The sequence below is a fragment of the Podarcis cretensis genome, assembly GCF_951804945.1.
Source record: "Podarcis cretensis genome assembly, chromosome: 11".
In the NCBI taxonomy this organism is placed as follows: domain Eukaryota; kingdom Metazoa; phylum Chordata; class Lepidosauria; order Squamata; family Lacertidae; genus Podarcis; species Podarcis cretensis.
In genome coordinates this window covers 6,487,867-6,505,591 of record NC_137180.1, presented here as the reverse complement: position 1 = coordinate 6,505,591, position 17,725 = coordinate 6,487,867, and the positions used below count along the sequence as shown (strand labels likewise).

General features: G+C 42.3%; 2 long non-coding RNA genes across 2 annotated transcripts in view; one reads left to right on the top strand and one right to left on the bottom strand.

The window, feature by feature from the left end:
• LOC307227090 overlaps positions 1-8,079 on the top strand; it is a 75,650-nt gene extending 67,571 nt beyond the window's left edge. Inside the window, exon 8 of the long non-coding RNA XR_013843799.1 lies at positions 7,985-8,079. This is a non-coding gene — a long non-coding RNA (uncharacterized lncRNA). The remainder of the gene's footprint in view (positions 1-7,984) is intronic.
• Positions 1-17,725, bottom strand: part of LOC307227095 — a 684,774-nt gene that overhangs the window by 34,829 nt on the left and 632,220 nt on the right. The window lies entirely within an intron of this gene.

Below are 17,725 nucleotides of genomic sequence, written 5' to 3'. Positions count from 1 at the left end.
GGAGCAATGGCGGAATAAAGATCTGCACTGGGAACAGGGTGGGGATCTAATCACCCTTTCTTGATGGTTGACGTGGAAATCAAAGGTTGTCAGAGGGATGAGAATAGTCAGCAAAGCAAGCTCTACAGGACCAGGATTTAAGCATCCTTCAGGAAATGCTATATTAATTCTGTATTCTATAGATTTTACAGAGAAGGGTGGTTTGCTTGGCTAGTAGAACTTTACTGTGGTGATTTTTCAGAAAACCAAGGTGAGACTTCTCATGTGAAAAGAGTTATTGTCTGTGCAAGCTGTGGTAAGGTGCGAAAGTATTATATGTCAGTCTCCTTTCCTGACACCTGTCCTATCTACACGCCATTAAAATATAGGAAGGTATGGCGATCTCTATCCCAACCCTCTGTTATCTTATTAAAGCAAGAGAAGGATTAGATCTGACTTGCACAGTGTAGCAAGTAATATTGTGTACTAACCTCTGTTTGCTCTGCGGCAGGAGATTGATAGAACTGTCGCACAAAGGTTTCAGCCTGTTCAGAAAGGGCTGGCCACAGAGGCTATCATTGCTATGCACTGAACAATTCATGTTTACTTAGATAACCTTTGACTACAAATTCAACTGAAAATAAGAGAAATAAATGTTTCTTCCACAGAAAATTATGACTTTACAAGGAGGCTTCACTATTATGAGCATTTATTCTAGGGCGACACTTTTGCTGAAAATATGAGCAAGCCAGACAACAGGCTACAAAAAGTTGCATTTTTAGTAGAATAGGGAGAAAATGAATATGTATACAGTCATATCTTGGGTTAAAGACACTTTGGGTTAAATCTTTTTAGGTTGTGTCCCACGGTGACCCGGAAATACTGGTAAGGGTTACTTCCAGGTTTCGCCGCTTGTGCATGCGCAAACACTCAAAATGACGTTGTGCGCATGCGCAGAAGCAGCAAATCACGACCCACTCAGATGCGTAGACGCGGGTTGCATTCTGCTCAGGTTGCAAACGGGGCTCTGGAACGGATCCCGTTCGCAACCAGAGGTACCACTGTATCTGTGACCAGTTGTAACTCTATTGATTGGCTGTCAAGTTTCTGAAAATGTCTGCACCCAGCTTAAGAAACACAAAAACCAGATTTTCCTGCTGAACTTCGGTCTATTGTGTTTTTTCTAGCCATAAGATATATAGAAGCATAGGAAACTATCTTTATACAGTTGGTCTGTCTAACTCAGAAGGCTTCATGCTGATGGGTAGCAGGTCTGCAGGGTTCAAACAGAAGACTTCCCTAGTCTTACCTGGAGGTGCAGGAGAATCTAGAGCTTTCTGCTCACAAAACAAGTGCTTTACTACTGAACTTTGATTCTTCCCTGAAACCCTTCCTAATTCTTGGCTTTAAACCACCAACTTGGATGGCTTTAAAAGAGGATTAGAAAAAAATCATGGATGGAAAAGACTGTCATGATAGCTATGTTGTGTCTCCACCATCAGAGGCGCTTTTCCTTGAGTAGATTCCCTTTGAATCCTCACAGATGTATGCCACTTTTTCATGACTTGATTATCTGGAATCATGTAACCAAACCATAGAACTTGAAGCTCACTCATGTCTGGGGGCCTCTTCAAACATCTTCGCTGCTTCTACTTGCTGAGCGAGTTCATTCCATTGCTCTACAACAGCATCTCTTCTCTAGGCTAATAAGGCTGTTCATATTTTGCATACAACTCTTGAGCGCAGATGTGTGAAAAATACAAGCAGCAAAACAAGGTTAAGTGATTCAATCTGTTGTGCTTCAGTTCGTTGAAAGTTTTTAAGGCTACAAGGAAAACGAAAATGAAGAAGTGCCGTTTACATTTGGACGGTTTAAGGAGTAGAAATTCCCTCGACTGCTTCAGAAGCAATCAGAAGCACATTTGGGTGCTAATCCCACTGACCTAAGCAGACTTATTTCTGAGAATACTATCTTCCAGACATACGATTTTTATTTAACTTATATGAAGCTTTTAACCTTTTTTAAAAAAATCTCCATTGCTGTGCTTGAATTAAACAACAACAAGAAACACTATCTGGAGCTTTTCAGTGCTCCACAAGAAGGATTCGGACAGCCTCACTTCTTAGTGAGCCCATGAACCTATAGAAACATGGATATATAGCCAAGCACAGAGCTATAAGACACTGATATATAAAGAAACAGTCACAGAAGGTTTTGTGAGGCCCTGATACAACTTGGGGGAAGGGGGTTAGTGATGTGCTTTGAGATGGGAGGGAAGGGCCTTCAATTCCCCTTGATATTAGGCTCCACACAGAGCTGAGCACCCCCAAATGAAGCAAGAAAACCTGATTTTATCACTCATTCCTTGCTTCTTTTCTCCCCCTCCCTACAGCTTAATTGGTATTAGAATTGCTTGGACAGTGACTTATATATGACAATTGATTAGAACTTGCTGTATTTAAAAAGGAAGGTGAGCCTTGGCTGTCACAATTAAGCAGAAGGAGTTATGGAGGAGCAAACATTTAGATACATATTGTGCATTTATTGCCATGCTGCTTATCTGCACAGCTTTCCTCTGTAATGACATTGTTATGATGCAATAAATGTGGGGAATAGCTTAATAGCAGATGTTAAATGACATAATTTATTCAGAAGCCTCAATAATTACTGCAGTATTTGTATCCCAAGTATTTCATTGTATGTTCAATATGACTCACGCAACAGTAATGAAGTGTAATACTGAAATCAAAGGTCAGCTGTAGAAATGTACACCAACTATATTTTTAAAAGAGGAAAGTTGTGTAGCCAGATTAAGTATACGTTTACTTGGAAGTCCTATCAGTTTCAATACTATGTACTCACAACACACTGTGATAAATCTTCCAGTGGAGGAAAGTCCATATCTATGGATCAGCCACAACAATGCCACTCTGTGTGCTCTCACATCATAGGCCTGAAACATGACCCAAAGCTGTAAAGGGAGAGCACCTTTCCCTAAGCAGATGCTCTGGACTGCAGCCCACATCATTCCTGGCTTTTGGTCATACTGACTAGGACTGGAATTGTAGCCCTAAATGTCTGGAGGGCATCAGGTTGTTTGGATCACCCTAAACTTGTGTAGGACCCTGGTAGAGACACATGCCCGACTGGCAAGTTTTCTCCCTTCTGGTCTGTCATTCGGGAGCTTCAAAAGCTTTCTTCAGTCTGAACATCACAGTGACTGGTACCAAAAAGCATCAGCACACTTACAATCCTGCAGAGTATTTGCAGTTTGTGTAACAGAACTCAGTAGCACAGCATTTTGGCTAATCTACTTTATTTACATATAATACACTCGGAGCATTCTGACTTAGCTCCTTCCTCTTTCTCATCAGACAGCAAAGAGAGAAAGAACAAAGGACAATAGTCCCACTTCACGGAACACAGTAATACCAAAACATCCTGTCTCCGTCAAATTCCCACTCTGTGGAATGAAAACATACACCGTCAGGTGATAGACAACAATCTCATGACTGCAAACACGGAGCAAGAATCCTAACAGGAGAAGGCTAGTATAGAGGCAATATTTTTATTCAATCAAGTGCACCTCCTTTCCTTTCTTTTTCTAAGAGAGTAAAGTTCATATATTCATGAGATGCCAAGAGTTAAATTAGTCATAGAAAAACACAGGGAAGGTCCTGCAGGTGTGTTTGTGTGGCCTTCATATCATACATTTGATTGAGTATTGCAATTTGGCTTATTGGAGAAGCAAGCAATTGAGCAGTTGATAATATGCGTTAAATACTCTAGAGTCTAACAATCACTGATATTATTTAGGAGAACTAATGGTAACTAACAAAGTAGATAGATTCCTTTTTAACGCTTCCATTGAGAAACTGGGATGTCTGCAATTAAATCATGTTCAGTATGTTCATGTAAGTGAAATGAAATAAAATGATGATTGATGAAATGCCATTTCTTAATGAAAATCATGGATGCCTAATAGAACAGGATCCATTATGGGGACCCAGTTTTAGCTCATATTGCCGTTGACTCACATATTTTCTTTATTTCTTGAGGCAGGAATGAAATGTCACATGTTAGATTAATTTACTTATGAGAGATTAGTGCTTTAATTTGTTTTAATTAACTAAAATTTAAGCTGAAAAATTGGTGAAAGGAGTTCTTAATTGGCGGGGCAGCAGTTGAAAGGCACATTTCCCCTTTTTGAGGTTAGCTTCATTATCACACCTCAAAAGGGCACCTATACTGACCTGCTGGTAGTCTCAAACATGCAATTATGCATACACAGAGAAAGACATATAGTACAATCCTACAAATGTTTACTCACAAGGAAACCTCATTGAGTTCAGGTAGGTTTCTGTAGGACTGAAGCTTTAATCAATTGGTTAAAAGGCAGATGATTACTCAAGAAGAAAACCTTTAATTGGTTGACAACCTTATTAACTATTATAGTCTTAGTATGTGTCATACAGCTAAATTGATCTCACCATCTCAGGATACATTCGTAAACATCCATTAGCAGGTTTAGCATAATCTCAGGAGCAGTTTGAAAGTTACTTAGAATTCACTGTAATTAATGAGGTGCCATTTCCAAGTAACTTTACATTACTCATGGCACAATGGCGACTACAGCTGTCCCTTGGCCGCGTGGAGGTTTACCTTTTCAGGAACAGTCAACTTCTGAACGAAAGAGAGGCAGCTGTGTCTGTTTGAGTGATGCATGAATTGAGGAGAAGGAAATTAACTAGCAAGCATGTTTCATATTCTGAAGCCTCTCCCTCCTGGTGCTAATTCATCATTCTCCCCTGCATCCTTGTTTTTTATGTCGTAGGCCGTTTCCCCCCCCCCCATTCCCCTCCCCACAACTGCAGTGAAATATACTATCAGGTCTGTGCAGTTGCTCTACAACTGAAACAGACCTAAGGCATTTTGTTTAATAGAAACACCAGCCTGAAATGCAGCAGCTGTTTAAGAGATTTAATTGTCCAGTGTCTTTTCTTCTTAATAGCTGCCTTGCATGCCAGATGGGGAAAGGGTGGGCGCAAAGGATATCCTACTTGCACATGGAGGGGGTAGAATTACAGCCCCTTCCCTTTTGAATGTGACGGGAAAGTCCCCAGTTGCTATTGCAAGTAAGGAAGGAGGGAATACTAAGTAAGTTGAAGATGCACTTTCAGCGTACTGAGTATTATCCAGCACACCTAGAATCTGGGGAAAATTTACCATCATTTTGTTCAATGGTGAATCTGAACTGCTGTCTATCTGCTTTCAGAAGGTACCTTCCAAAGACCTATCATCTGTAGTATCCTCAGATGAGCTGGTAAAGATCACTGAGATTGTGACAGCATCAAATAACACTAAATCAGAGGCAGGCCAATGTGGTGCCTTCAGATACTTTTGGAGTATATATTTATCCGTATTCCATTTCCATGAAACTCAGAGAGAAGGCGTCTATCATATAGCTCAGGGGTCAGCAAACTTTTTCAGCAGAGACCCCGTCCACCGTCTCTCAGACCATGTGGTGGGCCAGACTATATTTTTTGGGGGGAAATGAACAAATTCCTATGCCCCACAAATAACCCAGAGATGCATTTTCAATAAAAGCACACATTCTACTCATGTAAAAACACCAGGCAGGCCCCACAAATAAACCGGAGATGCATTTTAAATAAAAGCACACATTCTACTCATGTAAAAACACGCTGATTCCCGGACCGTCTGTGGGCCGGATTTAGAAGGCGATTGGGCTGGATCTGGCCCCCAGGCCTTCGTTTGCCTACCCATGATATAGCTCATCTTCACACATGCCTAGTCCTTTTCAACATCTGAGTCACATAACAAGTGTTGGATGTCTGATGGGAATTACCGTATTTTTCGCTCTATAAGACGCACTTTTCCCCTCCTAAAAAGTAAGGGGAAATGTGTGTGTGTCTTATGGAGCAAATGCAGGCTGCACAGCTATCGCTGAAGCCAGAATAGCAAGAGGGATTGCTGCGCAGCAATCCCTCTTGCTGTTCTGGCTTCTGGGATTCAAAATATTTTTTTCCCTCCTCAAAAAACTAAGTGCGTCTTATGGTTGGGTGCGTCTTATAGAGCGAAAAATACAGTAATTCTTTCTTGCTGGGCTTTCTGTTTCTGTGTTATTTCTAAGCATATTTTCTTGATGCTCCAAATACCTTCTCATGAAGCTCTAAAAAAGAGAAAGAGAGAGAGAGCCTGAACACCTAGGGACGCTGGAGGGCCTCCCTTATGTACGTGCCCCTGATCCATACCCTCTTTGAGCTTACACATACGCTGGCAAACATCTGAGCTGGGCTCCTACATGCATGGGTCTCAGTTGTGGATGGTTCCTACCCATTTGGATGCTTCTAACCACAGCTTCCCCCCTAGAAACTACTTTTTCTATACCATGGCACTGGAGAGGTAAAATGTGCTTCTACGCATCTGATATTGAATCTACAGTTCATGCTATAGGAGCTGACCCATGTTTGCTTCTGTAGTCTTATGGTATGAGAGCACAATACAAAATGTATTATCAGACTGGAGCCATGTGAAGGAGAATTTAATATTTGTAATGTTTATATAGAGATTTATCTCAGACCCACTTCTCTCATATACATTATTTCCCAGTCTAATCTAATATTTGCCTGAAATCTTCTTTGTGTTCAATACTTTTTAGAACAGTAATAAATAATCCAATTCAATTTAGAAAATAATAATGTTTTCCTCCAAATTCTAATAATTCTGTGATACAATCTGTCCCCATTTATAGTAACATGCAGTAATTTCCGTCCCTTTCATTTTCTTTTCCTGTCCCCACCCCCACCTCATTTTTCAATTAATTTTTTTATTGGAGGTTCTTTTGTTCACATGGTTTTGAATGGGATGCTAGGAGCTATTTAATTCATAGTTTTCATTGTATCTTCTTCAAGTTTTTTTTTCTTTTCCATTTAATGCAGCAGATATTGCTTGAGACAAAATTGTGTGCAGCGACTAATGGATATTATTACTGACCAGTTCAGAACTTGAAGTCAAACGTTTAAAGTTAAATGTAATGAAATGTCCTTGCTCTTCCAAATTCTGCAGCAGGAAAATTTCATACCATCAGATGGACACAATGCTCCAATGTGCAATTTGTTACTGCTGGGAGTATTGGAATATTATGGTTACAACTAAAAGATCATTCAGAAAACTTTTCTAACATGTCCCTTTTCACTTTCAGCTAGTGCTGTGCCAAAATCTGTCTTCCAATTTCTCAAAAGTTTCGGTACTGTTTTTTTCCCTCCTTTTCAAAAATTAATGAACATGTGTTTTTTTTAAAAAAAAGTTTGCTTCCTCCACAGAAAAGACTTCAATTCTTCTGATTCATTGGAAGAGCACTTTATAATTTCAGTGGGTGAAGTATTGAGCTTACCATGCCTTTGTGAGATGGCTGAGGGTAATGTGTAAGCTTTTCTTTCCATTAAATTTAAGGAGTTAAATCATGGTGTCCTGTCCCTGGGCTTTAACTGAAGCTTGGGAAAACTGCAGATTGAGGTTATTGCTTGAGATTGGCAGGCTCACTGGCTTTGTTTTTAAAGAAAGCCTTCCCTTTTAATGTTTATTATTATTTTTTAAATTTAAACAATTTCTTTAAAAGTTTTTAAAAAGTTTTTTTAAAAAAAGTAAAAGAGGAAGAAGTTCACTTAAAAAATAACTGCCAGTTGTCAGGTGCTCGAGAGGCAACTTCTGTGGACAGGACAGCCAAGTGCATCACTGAGTTGTCAGGAAGAACAGGCAATTGGGAAGGCGACAGAAGGCACACCACCACACGCCACTCAAGAGATTTTAATTAATTTCCCCCCTTTTGATTCCCCCCCTTATTACTTGATGAAGAATGGTAAAAAGGTAGATGCATTTCTGATAAATCACTGCTTTTAATCTCTCCATTCAAGAGGCTTATGCTTTCTGCTTTATCTCCTTTACTTAAACCCTCATGCTAACACAGGCCTTTTGTTTTAGTGAAAATAGCATTGTTGGCATCTGTCTGTCTTGAGAGGCAATGGAGTGCACCTCCAGGGGTGAAGTCAAACCATTACATTAGCAGCACTGAAGTGCTGGGTGCAAGCCTGGGCAGCTTGTATGGAAGTCATGGGCTGCCCAGACGACAAGTATATTAGGTTAATGGGCTGAAAAAGGCCACAACTTTTATTGGTTACAGCATGTGAGCGGTATTGGCTTAGGCATTGGATCAAACAACCTATATCCGACCCCCCCCCCCCCCGCGGGCATTTGAAGGTTAACAACCAGTGGGATGAGCTTGTTGATGCAAATACAACTGGAAGCTTCCCCTGATGTCACCGGGGGTCATGCCATGGCCCTAGCCACCACCAGGGCATCGGACAGGATCCACGACCGCCGGATTCCTTTAACGGAATATCCAAAATGGGGTGGGGTAGGTGATGGCGATACCCCACTCCCCAACACACAACACATATTCCAATGCCTAACCGCCAAAACAGGAAAAGTTGTGACGATTTGCTATGAGGTAGGCGAAAAACCAAGAGGCTGGTGCCAATTTAGCTAAATGGACAAAAACTCCTACCAGACCCCCTGGGCAACCAGGGCAACCAACCAAGGTCCATAGCAAGGTCAAGAGCACAAACGTAGCTTGGAGGGTAGGAGGGTGAGTGATCCAGCGTCTTCCAGGAAGCAGAATGAGGCGCGGAATCTGCCGTGGCTGATTGAATGTGGCTAAACCCCGCCCCCAGGCCAACCCTATTGGCTGGCCTGCTGCAGGGTGGGGCGGCAGCCGGGGAGATGATGCAGGGGGCCGAACACCCCCCCCCGCTGATGCAGGAATGGTTCCTACTCACACCACAACCCCTCTGGGAAGAGTAGAGGCTTTGCCAGAAGGGGGACAAGACACTATCCAACTATCTTAGGGACTCCACTCCGGATTTGTGTAGGATTTAGTCAGGGACTGGGCAGAGGAGGAGGAGTGATGGAAACTGCCTCCCCACCCTGACCCTTCCAGGGAGGAGGAAGAGGAAGACAGCATAGACTTACAACAGTGGTTTGTGGGAGGTCACAGTTCAGAGGCAGATGAGGGGAAAAGTTGGGAAATAATGGGAAGGGAGGAGGAGGAGGAGGAGGAGGAGGAAGCAGGGCTACAGCTGATGGACATGGTGTCATTGGAAAGCCTTCCAGACCCTCCATCTCCCGGAACCCGGCAAGCCTTGAAAGTAGGGGAGCAAAGAGCTCAAAGACAGAGGACACCGTAGAAGTGACGAATGAGGAAGTGGGAGAGACGAGGGGTGGAGATTCACTCGGGACAATGCCATTATCCAAGAGGCTATAGCCTCTATCTGTAAATATTTAATAAAAAAGGGTGATAAGAAACCTTCCCTTGTCTTTATACTTTCCTGGGCAGCCAGCCAGGACAGGTCTACTCCTTAGCCTTTTATCTTCCCAAGGCAGAGGAGGTTTAAGTTCAGAGTTTTCCTTCTCCTAGATAGACTACCTTCCCAGGTTGTCAAGCCCCGTCTGCTTCTCACTTCCTTCTACAGTACGTGCAGAAACCACCTTCTTGACTGTTGGACCCACTATTGGTCTCGTCCGCTCAATCCACCAGAGCCTATCTTTGCATGCGGTGGAAATCACTAACTCACCGAGGGTTTCTTAGACCCATTGACTACTCTCACCTGGTATAGCCAACCAGTCGAAACCATTCCTGGGGTGTGGCTGTTGTCACATGCTAACAGCTTCTAGGACCCGCAGGTGAGAGTAAAGTGCAGGGTGGGGACCAAAGGTGGCAAAACTACCCCAGAAGAAGAATGACATGTCTCCCACCAGAGGTACTACCTCTCCCCTAACACACACACCCCAGTAGTATATCAAATGCATTGTATTAGGGAAGATTGCATTCCAAAACTGTGTGTATTTTAGTGCAATTTTCTCCTCATATACATATTTCTTATGCATACAAAAATATGTACATGAGGAGAAATTTGCGCTAAAATGTTATCATGAAGACTGGGATCAAACAACACTTTGTTGTGCATCTCATTTAAGCAGACTGGCAGAAGTATTGGTGCTCCCACCTCACCCACTCAAAGGACAAGGGAATGGGCTTTAATCTCCATGCATTGACTGAGTGGAGATTCAGCCGTGTTGCCTAGACTGCATGATATTGGTTACTACTGGACACAGGGTGGCACAATTTATGCTGGATGAAACCCTGGCCACCCTCCCACTGATGGGACCCCAGACCCCTTGGACCACCTTCCCAAAGCCAGACAAGCAGCCCTTTCCCTTGTGGGGGCGGGCAGTTCTGGGGCTTCCTGGCTTTACACATTTTTGCAGATATGTATGGACCCCCAGAACTAAACCCCTGTGGAAGATGTGCGTTACCTGTACTAGAAACAGACTCACACATCTCTAGGGTCAGTCCCAAGTGTTCCAAAATAAGCTGAAAAAATAGAGGCACTCCTATTTTATACGGGACCACTGGAAGGAGACCAGTCCATGGTAAGTGGGCAGTTTCACCAAGCTCCAGCAGCTATTCTCACCCATTCATTCCTAGTCTGTGTTGGGGGGCGGGGTAAACTAATCAGAGACCCAAATTCTGTAAAATGTGGAGAGATTGATGCATTAAAAAGAGAAGAGAAGAGAAGAGAAGAGAAGAGAAGAGAAGAGAAGAGAAGAGAAGAGAAAGAGAATGACATGCAAATTCTCCTGCTCCAGTCACAGGATGATATACAACCACACAACTAGCATGTAGACTACTTGTGATCAATAGCCTTGTCTACTCTAGGTGACTTAGTCACCTATCATCCACATAACTGACATTGTTCAGATGTCAAATGTAAGATATTTTAGCCAGATATCATAGACCAGCAATAGGGAATATATGGCCCCCATGCCTCCCTATTCAGCCTTTGAGGCCATTTCAGCCAAGACATCCACCTGCTTTGTACCTGACATTATATACTGTATATGACATACAGTATATGGGGCAGATAAAGATGTGAGATATAAAGATCCAGCCCACCAGCTGAATCCAGTTCACCACCCCTGTCATAGACCATACTGTATATCTGTGTTTTCACCAAAGCTATGTGACAGGAACCAACAACTCATGTTGCAAGGCTCTTTTCTTTCAGAAGGATGAAGGAACAATTTAATTACTGACAGGAAGAACTGTGAGAAATTTGTCGTGCCTATTTCTCAATTACAATCTCTCGTATGAATTTCTCAAGGTAATCTTTCAGCAGCTGTTGCTTCATTGCTCACTTCCTTGGAAAGCATCCCTTTCTTGAAATATTAGTAATGTTATCATGCTGTGAATCTAGTGTCATGTCAAGGCTGCAATTGTTGAAATATCGCTGAACGACAGTTACATCAAAATAATTATTAAAACCAAGACTGTAATAACAGCTATGCAGGTGGCAAAACCCACCAACTTGTTACCAATATAAAATGACATCTGCTGTTGGTACTCAGTACCGAACACTTGCATAGTTTTAGAAAATCATATTTAAGGTCCAATCTTCTCATAATTATAATTACACTGCGATTCTTTGCTCTCAGACAAGGGTATTCTTCAATGAGCACTGAATCTGCCTTGAGCTTGTTTTACCTAATACGGTGCTCCTTCCTACTAGTCCGGAAAAGTTGAAAGAATCATAATACTTGATCCTACAATGGAGGTGTAAAGTCAAGGGAAGTGATGGGAGGCTGCAAACAGAATTAGCAAGCTGTAAAGATAAATTGTGAAAAGGAATCAACAAATCTATACATTTTGGGCTGGATCTAGACACATCAAAAAAGCAATTCAGTTAAATGTGCTGTAAACTTCATACAGGGAAATCCCATTGGTGAAACATGGGACTCTGCAGCGACATCTGGTGCCACAGTGTTAGAACGCATATAAAGCGCTTTATCTTTACAAATGTAGCTGAGTGGCTAGTTTCTCTCATTGTCATTTTCCCCATCTTTAATTCAGTTTGCAACATTTCAAGTCCTCCTGAAAATGGCAGCATTTTAATCTGCGTTTTTCTTACTATTGTGTTGTTGTTGTTGTTGTTGTTGTTGTTGTTGTTGTTGTTGTTGTTGTTACAATCTCAACAGGAAGTGATCTGACCAGGACATGGAAGTGATGTCAATGTCCCCACTTTCAGACTAATCTCTTCTTGCCCAGCTGAGAAAACAAAGTCCAGAGTGTACACTGATCACATGTTGGGACAGCCCCACGGCCATCGTGGCAACCGCTAAGCCCTCAGCCCCCCACGGCACCATCACTAACGTTGCTACTATTAAAGGCAAAGAGGAAGAAAATATAAGCCTCAGAGCACCTTGTAAGCACCCACCACCCACTGATTGATACCAGGCTGAGAAATCTGCTGAGGTCTACTCATATAAAAGAAAGCTAATATGGAAAGAAAAGTCATCATAGTCTGTCATTCTTAGATCAAGATGTCTCTTGATTGATGGTGTCTGTTGCCTTTTGTGCTGCCTTAAACACAGAGGAGATTATATAGTCCAGTGTTCATATGTCTTATGCAGCTTAAAGGCAATGTCATATGCAGGAAGACTGGGGATAGGTCATGTGTAAGGCTTTCTTTCTACCAGATAAAGGCCTCTGGGTATACATTTGACATCCTCATGAATACCACATGAATTTATAATGATCAGCACTTTTCACATAGAATACCATGCTAATTCATAATGATTGATGGGGTACTTAAAAAAGAGAGGTAACCTTTTCCTAAGGTTGGTAGGTGACTTGACATCCACTTTATTAGAAATGTCCCATGTACTATACTTATGCAGATGAAAAGGGGAGAAAAATCAGTGGGACCATGTTATTATGCTTAAAAATCTCATCGTAACAAGGTTCTATGCCATGCAAAACACAGTTTCACCATAATTCAGGAGTATTTTACAACATTCAGTTCCAACCTTTGAAAGGCAGAGTGCACTTGAAAAATGCCGAGCTGGGAATGGAAGCCACCTGTGATTAAAAATGGGCCATAATTGAACTTAAAGTAGGAGAAGAAGTGCTTCTTATCTTGCCAGGAATGATTGCTTAATTCTCTCCGACAAATCAGTGGTGGACTCTGCTATGCAATTCAAATAATGTCCTGGTTATGTACTTGAGATGCAAAATCTAAAACCCTTTGGGCTCTGAAAATGATACTTTTCCAGAAAGGTTGTAGATGTGTCATTTGGATTGAATTGGATGGATGAACACTTTCACTGCTACAGACTGCAAACCAGTATTCTGTTCTTATGCTGCTGCATATGCTGTGGCAGTTATCACTACCAGTACAAAGAGAAGAAGTTATATTTTTGCATGTTAAGAATTTATTTGCAACATCATTAGCTCTCACAGACAGTAACTTCAAGGTAATAACTTAGGGTACAGTCTATGGCACTGGGAGGATCTCCCAGGCATAGATTTGAACTATAAGATCAAATTCTGACATCAAAGAGGGAGATTCAGTGAAAAATTCTCCTTTTTCACTGTCAGTACCCTGCTCTTAGTAGGGCCAAAGGGAGGTATCCAGGAAAGTTGCCTAGATCAAAGACTCCAAAGTCATTTTGGTCACTTGATGTGTCTGAAACCATAAGGAAATTTAGGCACACTTCTGAGCAAGACTTTAAGCAACTAAACAAGATCTCTGCAGCCCCAATCATTCATCGGTGTCAGATTCATTTATTTAAACATGTTGGGATGTTGCACAGCCTTACATCAAGACATATAAGGAAACACTACAAAAGACTCAGCACATTCTGAGAAGATGTCTGTTTACCTTGTCAACTGGCTATGTAGCATGCTAATTTATTCTGAAGCACTGGCCCCAAATTGTGAAAAACAGAGCTATGGCCCCTTCAATTGCACTAGTGATGCAGCCAGTCAGTTTACAGCTGAGGGTGATTTGTGCCTCATGTTCCCACATAGAGAGGGATGAGTATTGAGATACTGCTGCTCCCCCCTGCGAAACCAGCACAGGATTTCCTGTGGTTGATGTAGGGAGACTCCCACCTGCCATTGCTTTTGAAAGCGTGGTTTGCCGCTACCATCTGCAGAAAGGAGTTTGGGAGAGCATCCCATACTGTAGCTGGAGCGTTATGTGCTAGCACAAAAGAGTGAGATTTGCACCTGGAGTCACCTGCCTGCCCCAGCTATTGAGATCACTCTTGCTGGGTTGGGTTTCAGTGCCCTGGCACTTACCCGAATGAGTGAATGCTCTTGACAACAATGCAGAGTCCCTCAGAGTTCCATAGCAGTGCAACATGATTAAGCTGCTGCTGCCCGTCTGACCCCGCCAAAGGTAACTGGATAGCTTGCTGTTGGGGCAGAGGGAATGGCATTCTTGACTGCCAAACAAATTGGCTATGATGAGCATGTAAACCTGTGCATTTATCCAGTTTCCATTCCTCTTCTTTGTTTACCTTGCTGCAAAATAAATAGCTATCCTCTGCTATAGAATTGCTTACCTCTGGCGAATGTCTGCTTGCCACTGCTTAGAGAGGAGAGTTTCTAAATTTCAGAGAGCAAACACTTCCCCTCCTTAATTTAAATTTAGAACGATGTTTGAAGTGTTCTGCAAAAGGTTTGCTTGAGCAGTCCCAAAGTGAATCTGTCCTCAGAGGAGGAGTTCATTCTTTGTGGTGCCATCATTGCAGGACTTTGCGGGCAAGGCTTCCCTCAGGGAATGAGCAGCAGGGCTGGCTTACATAAAGAGATAACCAGCACATAAACAGATACCTATACAAAACATATACCGGTAACTGTCCATAAACAGATATATGAGGGTTGCCATATTTCAGACAGTGAAAATGCGGACAGAAAAGTTTTTGAGCTTTGTAGCTGTTGAGTTGTTGATGGGGTTTTTGGAGGGAGGCAACATTGTTGAGCTTTTTTGGCACATCGCCCCCCAAAACCGAAGTTTTTGAGTTATTTTAAAGGAAAATTGCCAGAAATGACACTTCTGACATGGGTTGCCATATGCCCAGATTTTGGTGATTTCCATTCCCAGACGCTGCTTCTGATTGCAGTGTTCTGGATATGTCCAGGAAATTACGGATGTATGGCAACCCTAAGATATATTGATATGTTTATAAAAGTTATACAGCAGAAATATAGCACAGCATGGGACTTGACTCATTTATATGAATTATATGTAAAATATATGTATTTCTTTTCATGTATAAGGTTGTATAATTTTGCAAATAGATGGGCTTTTTTTAAAAGACCTGATAATGCCTGAGTGGCTCAGATACTTGATACAAGAGACGGCCAATTTATTGTTTATTTATTTATTTATGTAAGAATATTTATATACTGCTTGAACAAACCCCTCTGAGCTGCTTACATAAACTGGCATAAAATACTCATTAGAAATAGCAATAAAAACATATTAAATTAGTAAGCATAATGAAATTACCCAAATGTAGATAAAAACAGATTTAAAAACAAATGTACATAATACAAGTACATGTCTAGGTAGGCTTGTCTATAGATTTTTTTCCCCCAGCAGGCATAAAACCAGTGAAGGTATCTGGTTAAAACTGGCAGAATTTGCTTGCAGAGCGAAGGTAAAAGGTAAAGGCACTCATCTCACTTTCAGGCCAGGGGAGCTGGCCTTTGTTCACAGACAGCTTTCTGGGTCATGTGGCTGGCATGACTAAACCACTACTGGTGCACAGAGGACCTTGATGAGTGGCAGAGTGCACGGAAATGCCATTTACCTTCCCGCCGCAGCGGTACCTGTTTATCTCCTTGCGCTGGTGTGCTTTCGAACTGCTAGGTTGGCAGGAGCTGGGACCGAACAACAGGAGCTCACCCCGTCGTGGGGATTCGAACCGCCAACCTTCCAATCAGCAAGCCCAAGAGGCCCAATGGTTTAGACCACAGCACCACCTGTGTCCCTCTCTTTCAAAGCATGTGCTCCATGACTGGGCTATGATCCTTTTCCTGTGTTTTGTGGCACACAGTTTTGGCGTAAAGATGCATTTTTAGCAGCTTTAAACATAAGCATCATCAGGATCCATTCAATTTTTATTTCTTGTTTAGTCTGCACTATGGGAGGATGTACTCTCTGGGAACTTGCAGGTATAAAATACAATTCTACATATTATCACAGTCCAACACAAAGCCACTGTGTAAAACATAATGGGTACACAACCCCTTAGCTGTACAAATTCAGAAATCCATGAGAAATGCAGGTTACATGAGCTAATGACGAGATATTTCTCGCTGTTCTGTCCCGTGCCTTAAGCACCCTTCCTTGTTCTTATTCTTTCTGACTTCCACAAACTATTTGTTTGCTCACCTCCCCATTCATCTTGTTAAATCGAAATGGAAATCACTATTAAACGGGGAAGTGGGGGAGGGGGAGGAAAGTATAGAAACGCTTAACAAATAAGCTGTTAACAATCCATACTAGATTACATTAATACAGTCTCAAAACTAAATAAAGGGGAGGGGGTGGGTGGGAATCCATAACAATTCATGAAGTAAGTAGTAGTAAATCTCGCTGACAGAAGATAAACTTCCTTGGCGCTAAGGCAATGAAAGTAGTGTTGATCTATATAGCTGCAGATGTGGCTCCGGGGGGCAATCTGTCCAGCTGCTCAATATCAATTCTGCCACATGGGCACTGCATCAGGGAAGATAAATAATAAACCTCTTACTCAAGGAGATAGCTACACTTGGCGGCAGCTCGTTTTTCCTTTTACACCCAAAGCTGGCTGATTCTCATTGTTAGGGAGAGTCAAGCGCTGCTGAGGATATGTGTCAAGCAAAGGGAAGAACAAAAGATTTCCTTCTTCATTCTCTCAAGGTTGGGGCCAGCAGGTTTTTAAATGGAATGTAAGCAGGTATGGACATATCAGGCCACTTGCAGGCTGCACCATGTCCAGATGTGTGCATTAAATCCTGTCGCTACTTTCACTTCCATTCATTTTGTTTTTTTGTTAATGCACATGAAAATTCACAATGAAATATGTATTTCCGATCGCGCTCCCACCCTCAAAATATGCATTTTTGAGCTTAGGAGCATTTTGCAACATTCATAGAAGTGCCAAATCCCATAGACGGCTACATTCTGAGTTGCAGGGGGAGGTGGAGATGATGTCATCTCATCTCAGACTTCACAAAGAGCAAAATCCCCCAGGCATCCCTAAATACAAGACACCAAAGCGCAATGCCGAAAACACGGTTCTTTATTTATTTAAGTGGTGCCTGTTCAAGGCTCAAAATTATTATTGTAAATGTCAAAGATAATCACAAATGGAGAGCAGAAAAGATCTGCCTGACTCACTTTGGAGGCTCATAGCGAAAAGCTCTCAAAACTGCTAGAGCGGATATGCAGGTTGTGAATTTGGTTAGCAGATAGAGTTAGTGTTTGTGCTGCCTTATGAAAGACTCTGGCCTTTCCAATGCAGGGTATATACTACACTGGGATGGATCCCAAGCTTTTTGAGAAAAGCCCTCTGTGGTTCCCGGTTTGGCCTCTAAAGGTAAAGGTAAAGGTACCCCTGCCCGTACGGGCCAGTCTTGACAGACTCTGGGGTTGTGCGCCCATCTCACTTAAGAGGCCAGGGGCCAGCGCTGTCCGGAGACACTTACGGGTCACGTGGCCAGCGTGACATCGCTGCTCTGGCCAGAGCCAGAGCCAGAGCCGCACACGGAAACGCCGTTTACCTTCCCGCTGGTAAGCGGTCCCTATTTATCTACTTGCACCCGGAGGT